Raw genomic sequence first — 12,141 nt, 5'->3', positions numbered from 1 at the left:
TGCCAGATTACATCCCACCAATAGAATCCATCAAATACCAGTAGACACCATTATAGTTTACATTAAAGCCAATATAATTCCCATTATAACCCTTAATTCCATTAAATTTTCTATTGTGTTTTAGGACAATTTATTCATTTTTAAGTATTTAGGATTTTAAGAACAAGTGGAAAATGTGCTGAATGTTTCATTTCTTCTAAGTGAAATTAGCAATGCAGTTAAACTGAATTTAAGCTTTGTCCATATTGCCAGATGCGCTCGTAGAGTCTTGCGGTTTGGAGTATACCGAGTATAAACAAGCATTACGAAACAGGCTTCTGTAAATGGATCCTCTGTGAGACGCGGCAGAGAGGAGTGAGTATGAGAAACATTCAGATACACAGGCTGATTCAGTCTTCTGAATTAGGAGTAGCGAACATGCATTATAAACTTCTTTCAAATTAGAATCTGTTGGGGAGATAAAATGTGCAAGATAACGTATATGTACTAATAAAAACATCAAACAAAAAATATCAAACAAAAAAAATTTATCTTTTACTCTCCAGTACTGAAAGCAGAACTGATAAGGGAGCCCTTGATACTGTGACACAGCTCTTTCAAATTAACATTACCTTTTTTGCAGTGGCGGTAGTTTGTATGTCCATCTATAGTTGCCATCATCTAAGGTCTTTTGAGTACTGGTATCATGTGAAGTCCTCACAAGTCCTGCAAGTCCTGTGCTGTGCAGTTTCTAATAACCCTGGGATGGACATTTGCAGAAACAGGAAGGCAAAGGGAGAAAGATTAGCATAGCTGCTGTTCATATCATTTCAGGCAATGTGCACTTTTTACTATTTCAACAACGGAGTACATTGAGTACTATTTTTAATCTAGTAGGTTTAAACTGAAATAATTTTTCTAGATCCCTTAATAAACATATTATTTGTTGTCTGTTTTTGGGGAACAGACACAGTCTCTATAGAATAGACTGCATATGCCAGAGTAACATTTAATACATTTTAATAAAATTTAACTGGGAGGAACATCATAACTGTAATTTACACAACCATTCAAGAGTTTGGGGTCTGTAAAATCTCTTATGCTCACCACGGCTCCATTTATTGAATCAAATTACAGTAAAATAGCAACACTGTGACTATTACAATTCAAAACAACTCTTTTCTATGTGAATATTATGTTAAAATGTAATTTATTCCTTTGATCAAAGCTGAATTTTCAGCATCATTACTCCAGTCTTCAGTGTCACATCTTCAGAAATCATTCTAATATGATGATTTACTGCTCAAGAAACATTTCTGATTATGATCAATGTTAAAATACAGAAGTGCTGAATTTTTTTTTTTTGGGATTTGTTGTTACATACTCCAAACATTTGAATGTTAGTGTTACATGCATCAAATTGTTCAAAATCATCTGTTTCAAATAAATGCAGGTCTTTTGAACTTTGTATTCATCTGTGAATCCTGAAAAATAAAATGCATCACGGTTTCCACAAAAAAAATGAAGCAGCACAACTGTTTCAACGCTGATAATAAGTTTCTTGAGCAGCAAATCAGCATTTCTGAGGGATCCATGTGACACTGAAGACTGGAGGAATGATGCTGAAAATACAGCTGCACATCACAGGAATAAATTAGTTTATAATGTATTCACATAGAAAACAGCTATTTTAAATTGTAATAATATTTCACAATATTACTCTTTTTACATATTTTAATCAAATAATTACTACAGAGGTGAGCAGAAGATAATTATTACAAATTGTATCAACGTCAAGCTTTTGAACACTAGTGTACTGTATATTTGAGGTTTGACTTACTGTACTAGTCTTGTGGTAAATAGCATCTTTGAGATGTTGTCTTACAGTAGGTTCACTCCGACTGCAATTTGACACAGAGCCAACAATATTTAGTCTGCAGTTCCAGGTTTATTAGATGGAAACAAGCAAGAGCAGGTGAAATGCAAAAAATAAATAAATAAAATAACAGATTCATTGTGATATATGTTGTGAAAAAAATGCATATTAACGTTAGGTTACTTAACCTTTTCAGCGCTTCCTACATATCTGTCAGCAGCTCCCTTCAGAAATATTGAAATCTTGGACACTGCCTTCTGTTGTAGAAGGATTATTTTGTCACTCTTGAAATCGCAGAACAGTTTTATGTTTATCATAAAAAGATCAAATTTTCGCGCTCCTTGATAACGTGACGTCATCGATAAACAGTAAAGTGTAAATGTTAAGGTTAAATAAATTAAGCAATTTCCAATCATCCATTGAAAGATTACCAACAAAACAGTCAAAAGCTATCATCTACAGATGAAGATTTGATTAAAAGCCCAAACTTTCATAAATAAGAGCACAATAGAGTTATCATAGCTGACGATACGTCGTTTGAAAACGGTAGAAATGCTAACCGACGTTTTCGAAGACATTAAACCATTCCTATAAAGTAAATAAACAACAGAAGCGAGTCAAATACAAGTAAGAGAAGTGTCAACAACAGTTATAAGTAATATTTGTGTGATTTTATGGACTTAACTCACCTGAAAACAGTGAAATCAGCGAGAAACGGGGTGTTTCCTCGTGACATTTGCAGTGTTGCGCTCCGTTTCCATGGCAACTCCATCAGGGCCGCGCGCACGCCCATGAAAGCACGTCACGAATTAAAAGTCACACGCTTACGTTACATAAATAAACATATGCCCCTTATTTTTTTTCTGTAAGAGGGGGCGCGGCCATTTGTAAATTTAATGTGTCTGGCTTTCGGTGTCATTCCAGCTATATTAGCTGTACAAACAGCTTGTTTTGCTGTTTACTGTTGCAAACTGCTGTATCTTACCATGTTATTTTTAACGTATTGTCTTAATTATGAGCGTAGTGCAAACAGTTTTACCTTTTACTGCACTTTGTTCTTCTTGTTATTTCCCTATAACCATGACCATAAGTCTCCTACATTCACATACAATTGCTTGGTGGATAGAATTAGATCACTACATAATTCAAAATGTCATTCAATTATTATATTGCTAATTTAAAATTCATTTTGTAGTTCTATAGCCCAGTGCAAAAAGCCAGGCCTGCACATAATAGTGGGACAAAGTGGCACTTTTATAGTTTAAGATTTTGTATTGTTGCTTTTACGAACACTCATATATGTATGTGTGTGTGTGTGTGTGTGTGTGTGTGAATAAGGTGCATCTTGAAGAAATGTGAATATCATGAAAAAAGTTCATTTTTTGTAACTTTTTTTATTAAAAATTTTTCATATATTCTAAAGATTCATATTTTTTTTGATGATTAGAGCTTAATTTAATTAATGTAATTATTGCATTTAAAAGTATAAAAAAAGGAGTTAAACAAATATTATTTAATTATTTAAAATGATTTTTAAAGAAACTTTGTCCTTGTCCCTTTTTTTTTTAATCACACCAAAGGACGTTTCAGCCTTTTCTGTCAATGAATGACCTTGCTATTCCAAGCTAACCTGTCATTAGTGGCAAGCAAGACACATTTGCAAAATTTTCTAGGATAATGTAGCTTAACATGCACTTTTTAATAAAAAAATATATAATGTAGGGGTGTCATATTAATGCACAACAAAACATTTGTAGTGGTTCCGAAAAAGTTCAAAGGACATGGTGTCACACCAGAGGACATGGTACAAAAATGTAAAAAAAATCGAATAACATTGCAGCTTCATAACAGGTCCGTGTAGGACAAATAAATGTGTGTATGTATTTATATTACGTGTCCTGAAATATTATGGGCGTCCAGTACTCAAAATAGTTTTAGAACCACTGACTGGTAAAGTAAGGTGATCTGCCAGGACGTGTCTTCAGAAAATGGCACATCTGGTCACCTGGTATAGGCCATATCTGGCCCACATACAACAAGCCAGAACTCAACCTAAAACCGGTTTGTCACACATTGGCCGGATCTGGCCCACACGCAACAAGCCAGAACTCAACCTAAAACCGGTTTGTCACACATGGGCCGGATTTGGCCCAGATACAACATGCCGGAACTGACACTAAAACCGGCTTGATGTGTGTGGGCCAAATCTGGCCCAAATGACCTCTGCCACTGCCAGAACTCAGCCATATGTGCCAGATTTGGCCCAGATAAGGCCCGGAAGTGTATGCTATCAGGGACATAGATTGATCCGGCGCTGCAAAACATGGTAAAGTCATTTATATATTTTTAAGAGCTTCTTAAAATACAATATTACTCCGAATGCACACAATCCACCCATTAGAACACAACAAGAGCAGATTTCAGGTGTTTTTGAGCTGTTTATGTGTGCAAAATGAAATATAATTTGACAGCGTGATACAGCTTATGAATACTGGAAGGAAAAAAAGTCACGACAGCCTTTTAAAACCCCCTGGAGTCGATTAACGCATATACGCGTTTTGAGTCATTTTCTCCTGATATACCCGAAAATTACTTAAATTACACCTTCAGTTTTAATCGTATAGATAAGAGCAATACATCAATCAAATCTGTAAAGGGTCTACTTTTTTTTGGATACAAACATAATAACAACAAAACTTTGTGCACTTATAAAATAAAGATAACAAACAAGGTGTGCTGTCTGCAGCCTTTGTCTGCGCTGATCTTCATTTACAAACACGTCATTAGAATGAACTGTAACTCTGTGAATACTCAACGAAGAGACATGAGAGATATATCTATAGTAAGCTTGACATGTCTACTTTTAAACTAAACAAGTGCTGCCGAACAAATATTCTGTGATAAAGTAATCCATATCAAAACAGCGCGATGTCCTTTTTTCACGTCTCCCTTCATTATATCTAATGTGTATGGAAGGCCAAGAGGGTCAAATACACGTGAATTTTAACGCGTCAACAACACGTTAAATACTTGTTTCCCTTTCATAGGTCACTTCAATGCTGCGGTGACGTCACCACTATGGGAACACCTTCGGTGTGACGAATGTCTGAAGCCCTATACCATCCCGCCAATCCTATTGGCCAAATAGCGCGTGGCACCGCCCATGCATGCGTACGCATATATATACCTGGTGCTGCGCGCCATTTCACTCAGATTTCATTTCCTTCAGTAACGAAGCGAATCTTCTGTGCCCTATTATCTCGCATTCAACAGCGATCGTCACGAGCAGTATACTCCTCAACCGCGGACGCGATGAGTCAACGAAAGGTAGGAGCCGTATGATGGGTTATCACGAGGAGGCACTTATGAGAGGTTCGTTGCAGCCTCTCTACAGGTTCTCTCCTTGATAGCCTACGGCTACAGTAAAAAATATATATATATATAAGAAAGTATCCTCGCTCTGGAGTGTATTTCTTAAGTCGCCTCGCGTCTAACCCCCACCGTTTCGCTTCTGCGGTCGCCGAGGCCCCGCACGAGGTGTTGGTTAGGGGCGATATGTGCGGCTTGACTACGAATACAGTGATGCACTGGAGTAAAAAATCCATGTGCTCGCTCTCCCCCACTCGAGCGCGTTAATCAGCAGTTTTGCTCTTCAAACTATGTTGTCCGAGCTGCGGCCTCGAACTCTGAGTAGGCTCTGGCCGGCATACGCGGTTCTCTCCCTCCGAGCGGACAGGAGAAACGCGCCTCTCCTTCCTCAGTGAGCTATTTATGTGGCTACTCGCATGGTGGATTACGGCTCACACAGCCGCCGCGTTTCGCTAGCGGCTTGGCCCGATGTTTATCTTGTTGAATTAAATCCTGCCGTGGATACGCTTCAGGATTATGTACAACGAAACGCAGCGAGTTTGACGCACACGCTTTTCTTCATGTTAATATGCCAGGGACTATGCCCTTCACTGAGAGTGCTGTTGGACTGCTAATGCACATCTACCCTCTCACTGCAGTCCCCACACTCTAACTTTGACTGTCTCGCAGCAAAGGCACCTCGAGCTTCATTGAACTGAGCTATCATTCGCGCGCCCCCTCAGACACTCTGCACAATCCAGCCTTCAGAGTTTGAGTGACGGCGCGGAGGCTGGCAAAGATGGCCAGTGTATGACAGCTCACACAGCTGCCGCGTTCTCGCTAGCGGCATGGCCCGATGTTTATCTTGTTGGATTAAATCCTGCCGTGGATACGCTTCAGGATTATACACAACGAAACACAGCGAGTGTGACGCATGCGTTTTTCCTTCATGTTTGCCAAGGACTGTGCCCGCCTCCAGAGAGCGCTGTTGGACTGCTAATGCACATCTAATCCTCTCACTGCAGTCCCCACACTCTAACTTTGACTGTCTCGCAGCAAGGGCACCTCGAGCGTCATTGAACTGAGCTATCATTTGAGCACCCCCTCAGACACTCTGCACAACCCAGCCTTCAGAGTTTGAGGGACGTCGCGGAGGCTGGCAAAGATGGCCAGTGTATGACAGCTCACACAGCTGCCGCGTTCTCGCTAGCGGCATGGCCCGATGTTTATCTTGTTGGATTAAATCCTGCCGTGGATACGCTTCAGGATTATACACAACGAAGCGCAGCGAGTTTGACGCAAGCGTTTTCCTTAATGTTTGCCAGGGACTGTGCCCTCCACCAGAGAGTGCTGTTGGATTACTAATGCACATCTAACTCACTGCAGTCCCCACACTCTACATTGTCTGCCTCGCAGCAAACAGTGCTTCGAGCAGCATTGGAATGAGCTGTAATGCCAAACGTTCCCTCAGACACTCTGCGCAATCCAGCTTTCAGAATTCGAGGGGCGATTCAAGGGTCCTGTACAGACGACCCATTTATGACGGCTCGCACAGCCGCCGCTTTTCGTTAGCGGCAGAGCCCGATGTTCAATCTGTTGGCCTAATTCCTGCCGTGGACACGTTTCAGGATTATACACAACGAGACGCAACGGCTCTTATGCATACACTTCCCCTGTGCACGAACGCCACGAGCTTTTCGTGCCCGGACATTTTAACATGTATGACAGCGTTGCAGGAAGCGGGAATTTTGAGACCACTAGTATGGTCTCGGGCCGTGTGTGAACGCTTGCCCGACATTTCTCTATGGGTGTTACGCACGATTTGTCACGGATACACCATTCAGTTTCAATAAGGCCCGCCTCCTTTCCGCAGAATTCTTTCCACGGTGGCGAAACCGATGGAAATAGCGGTGCTGCGACAGGAGATGTCAACTCTGCTGAGCAAAGGGGCTATAGAGGAAGTACACCCCTCTCAGATGGAGGCGGGGTTTTTACAGCCGTTATTTTGAGGAAAAAAAAAAAAAAACACGGCGGATTACGACCCATTCTGGATTTACACCATCTGAATCTTGCACTCAGGCCGAGGAAATTCAAGATTTTGATGATCATCAGGAGACTCAGGAAGTTCCTCGGATTCGCTTTAGAGGGCAAAGCGTATCAGTACTTCTCAAAGTGCATGGATGGATCTCTGGCCCCAGGGCGTTCGTGTTTGAACTATTTTAGGCGATTGGCTGGTGTTAGCACAATCGCAGACTCAAGCACACTCTCATGGGGATCTTGTGCTGAATCATTTAACAGCCTGGGTTTACGCATGAAATCCAAGAGAAGTGTTTTAATCCCCTCTCAACGGATAACCTCCTGACCTCCTGATTCTCCTGACCGGAGTTCGGCTGGGGATTTGCGCTTCCCGAGAGACTGTCACGAGGGATGCGTCTTTGACCGACTGGGGAGCTGTTTTTCAAGGGAGTTGGCACATAAACAGTTTGGAATTACTGGCTGTTTTTTTTCTGGCTCTCCAGTATTTCTCGAATCTGCTGATCGGCCGTCATGTGCTGCTCAGATCTGACAACACAGCGGTTGTGTCATACCTGAATCATCAGAGAGGATTATGCTCTCGCCCCCTGTGCAGGCTGGCGAAACATGTTCTTTTGGTTTCAGAAATAAATTCTATCGATCCGAGCTGTTCATGTCCCCGGACGTTGGACTTCGGAGCGAATTTGCTATCCAGGCAGACTCTGGAGCAAGCGGAGTGGGGATTGCACCCCCAAACGGTGAGTCTCCTATGGCAGATTTTCGGGGAAGCGAAGTGGATTTATTTGCGTCGAACACGACTACGCATTACCCGCTTTGGTTCTCCCTATGCCCTCCAGCACCCCTGGGCTTGGATGCATTAGCCCACAACTGGCCCAGGACCAGTTTGTATGCGTTTTCCCCCAATCCGTCTGATTTCGGCGGTATTATGCAGAATACGGATGGACAGGGTGGAACAGCTGCTGCTGGTGGCTCCGCGGTGGCACACACACAGCCGTGGTTTGTGGATCTGATCAATCTGTTAGCGGGCTCTCCATGGGAGATTCCCCTCAGACAGGATTTATTATCACAAGCACAGGGACTGATTTGGCACCCAAGGCCAGATCTATGGAATCTGTGGGCGTGGCCTCTGAGCGGAGTGAGTTCATATGTCCCGGTCTTTCTGCTGAAAATACCGAGACTATACTGAATTCTAGAGCAGCTTCTACGAGACGCTTATATGCTTTCAAGTGGAGACTGTTTACGACCTGGTGTGAAACTCATAATATGGATCCAGTTTTACTGCCCAGTGGCGTCAGTACTGGATTTCCTTCAGGAACGTTTTTCGGATGGAGTGACACCAGCTACCCTAAGGTTTACGTGGCAGCCATTCAGTTTACCACGAATATATAAATGGTGCCTCAGTGGGCTGTCATCCACTGGTTTATCGTTCATACAGGGTGCGCGACGGCTGAGGCCTTTCCGCCCCGTGCGAGTTTCTTCATGGATTTTCCATTGTGTTGCATGGTTTATCAGGGCATCTGTTTGAGCCCTTGGAAATTGTTCTGGATAAATCCTGACTTTTATAACACTTTTTATGGCTTTATCCTCTCTCAAGGGAGTTGGGGATTTTCAGGCTTTTTCTATCTCATCCTCGTGCATGGAGTTTGCACCGGGCTCTGTGGAAGTGTTGTTGCGACCAAGGCCTAATTATGTCCCTAGGTCACATCTATCCCTTTCGCTTTCAGCAGGTGGTCCTGGAGGTTTTTTCCCCTGCTGTGGCGAAGTCTGGAGATCTAAGTCTTGCCCTGTTAGAGCTTAAGACTTATTTGGATCGTACTGCCCCATGGTTGAGTCTGACCAGCTGTTGTCTGTTTGGAAAAAGGAATAAAGGCCATGCGGTTACAAACAACGCATGTCCCATTGGCTGGTGGAGGCAATATATTTAGCCTATGAGGCGCGCGGGCTCGCTTTGCCCTTAGGAGAAAAAGGTCATTCCACGAGAGCAGTGGCTTCTTCTCAAGCCTTTCTCAGTGGATCTTCTATGGATGATATCTGTGCTGCGGCAGGCTGGTCCTCACCAAGCACTTTTATCAAGACTTACAGTCTGGATGTGAGGATGGCTCCTGGCTCCCGGGTTCTCTCCGCTTGAGCAGATGCTTCCTTGGATCCCAGCTATCAGGTACGTCAGGCGTTATGGTATAGCGTTCCCATAGTGGTGACGTCACCGCAGCATTGAAGTGACCTATGAAAGGGAACATCTCGGTTACGTATGTAACCTTGGTTCCCTGAATAGGGAACGAGATGCTGCGGTTCTGGCCGTGCCGTACCTTGATAGCATTCTTCTTCAGTCATGAAATCTGAGTTAAATGGCGCGCGGCACCAGGTATATATATGCGTACGCATGCATGGGCGATGCCACGCGCTATTTGGCCAATAGGATTGGCGGGATGGTATAGGGCTTCAGACATTCGTCACACCGAAGGTGTTCCCATAGTGGTGACGTCACCGCAGCATCTCGTTCCCTATTCAGGGAACCAAGGTTACATACGTAACCGAGATGATTTCACGTGTAGACAACACGTATTTAACGAGTTAAATACGTGTTGTTTACACGTGAAAAATCAACGCGTATTTAACGTGTATTTCACATGTTAAATACACGTTAAATACACGTGAAATACACGTGAAGTACGCATTAAAAATCAGTTTGAACGGGTCAATGTCATTGGCTGCTGAGGACTTGGGTCAAACCACTTCTGTGAGCTTAGAGGGGTGTACCTTTCATAGACAGGCAACCACCATTTAACATGCTATAGATCAGCTTATTCAGCCTTATTATTTAGTCTTTTTTCTTTTCTTTTTTGTATAGCCTATAGAAATAATATATTTAAGTTTCAGTTTTATGAAATATTTATTTTTTAATAAATATAAATTAAAATTTTGTGGTGATAGTATAAAGTTTATAAAAGGTACAGTATTTTGTAATGAAACAGGACTTTTTGTTTAGCTCTTGACTCGCCGAAGTATACTATATATAGTGTCCCTTCTTTAATTTTTCAGTAATGTGTGATAACTTAAATATGTTGTCAGTACTATTAAAATAAGATCAAATTGAATGGTATATAGGAGATTATAGTTTTTGCATGACTTATTTCGCATTCAGCTAGACAACCCTGTCCTAGCTGTTATCATAGCCTAGGCTTTTTATTAAAAAGGAAAACAGCAAGGGACCATGGAAAATGACTGTTGCAGGTGTATTTTTTTATGGTATTATTAATATTTTTTTTTTTTTTTTTGCAGCGGGGCAACTCAAGAATGTTGCGCACACAAGTACTGTGGCTCTTTTGCCCCATGGCCAAGATGGCCAAGCCAACATCAAAGTTAGTTCACTAACTTTTAATTCTAGTTATGTTGGCTTGGCAAAGCCAACATACTGTTATGCTATTTAAACTTCTTTTTTTATTATTATTATTTTTCTGAGACTAAAAAATTCTAAACGCTTCTCCTCCTAGGGCTTTAAAGCCACAAGCCCCAAACTCGGCAGACACCTGTGGGATAGAGCGGTGGTGTGTGCTATATCGTTTCAGAGTGATCAGACTTAAAGTTTTTTTTTTATTAATTTTTAAATGTTTAATACATTACCCATAGACTTACATTGTCTGAGAAAAATTGCGCCCCTACAGTTGCAATACCCGGTCTAAGGTTTCATTTCACTTTTAAATCGGTCAATACAAATAAATAATACAATTTCCCTCAAACTGACAAGCTAAACCAACATATCTGATTATTACAGGGGTCAGGGCTCATTAATAATTGATTTCTGGGCAGAGAGCAGTCAGAAAGAGAGAGAAGAATCACTGCTGGTCAGCTCAGGCATTGTCTCCACGGAGCTCACAACGAGCTAATTTATTCTTATTTAAGACCTTTTTAAATTAAATTATATCGGTGATTGCACGCAATCTACCCGTTAGAACACACCAAGAGCAGATGTTTCTGAACTGTTTAAAGTAATAACATGATATATTCGCGGCAGCCAACTGGCCGCGAGCTCGCGATGTATTCTCTGAACACTTGAAGTCCACATAGAGAATTTACAGCCTTTCACATTAAAACACTGCAGCGAAATGGCACAAAACAATTAGAAGAATATATTATACACATGAAAATGAGTGTTTATATGTGCTTGTGAGATTTTTTCTGTCAGGCTGAAGGTCACAGCGAATGATCGGCGCTGCACAACAAAGCAGGGAACACTGCGACCAAAATGGTCACATATGCATCACTGATTATTTTTGTACCTACTTATGTGTTATGCTATGATTTAATATGAGCATTTCTTAAAACAGAAATGTGTATTTTAAGAATACGTTTTATAACGTGCTCCGAGCATTCAACACATCAAGTTGGCTTCAGCCCCGCGATGCGGGAAAGCTGAACTGAGCAGCTGGTGACTCACGCTGTGTTCGGTCTGCATGAGAGAGCCGCGTCTCACGAACAGCAACACTGAACCGAGCTCTCCTCCAGGACGTTCACGTCCTCCTGCACCTGAACGAACAAATACACATCGCAGTTTAAATAAACAGAAAAAAAAGAGCAAAAGCGAAAGAGCTCAATTCAGCACCGCGGTGGTCTGGTGTTCAGGGAGCAAGCAGAGAAAAGTCTTCTTGCTTATGTACCGACAGCAAATAAATACAAAATATGTCGAAATACCCGACAGAAAGTCACATAGATTGATCGGCGCTGCACAACATGGTAAAGTCATTTATATATATTTTTAAGAGCTTCTTAAAATACAATATTACTCCGAATGCACACAATCCACCCATTAGAACACAACAAGAGCAAAATCCAGGGGTTTTTGAGCCGTGTATGTGTGCAAAATGCAATATTTGACATCGCGAAGGGGAAAAAAAAGTCACATGACA

General features: G+C 41.8%; 1 long non-coding RNA gene across 1 annotated transcript in view; it reads right to left on the bottom strand.

Annotated features, from left to right (window-relative positions):
- The window catches only part of LOC132125033 (uncharacterized), a 357,141-nt gene extending 355,259 nt beyond the window's left edge, over positions 1-1,882 (bottom strand). The window contains exons 1-2 of the long non-coding RNA XR_009426836.1: positions 1,820-1,882; positions 342-739 (exon numbers count right to left, since the gene is read on the bottom strand). This is a non-coding gene — a long non-coding RNA (uncharacterized LOC132125033). The remainder of the gene's footprint in view (positions 1-341; positions 740-1,819) is intronic.
- Positions 1,883-12,141: the final 10,259 nt, after the last annotated feature.

This window comes from Carassius carassius, chromosome 3 (genome assembly GCF_963082965.1).
Source record: "Carassius carassius chromosome 3, fCarCar2.1, whole genome shotgun sequence".
Taxonomy (NCBI): Eukaryota; Metazoa; Chordata; class Actinopteri; order Cypriniformes; family Cyprinidae; genus Carassius; species Carassius carassius.
The sequence above is the reverse complement of the archived record's forward strand: the minus strand, read 5'-3'. Positions and strand labels throughout refer to the sequence as shown.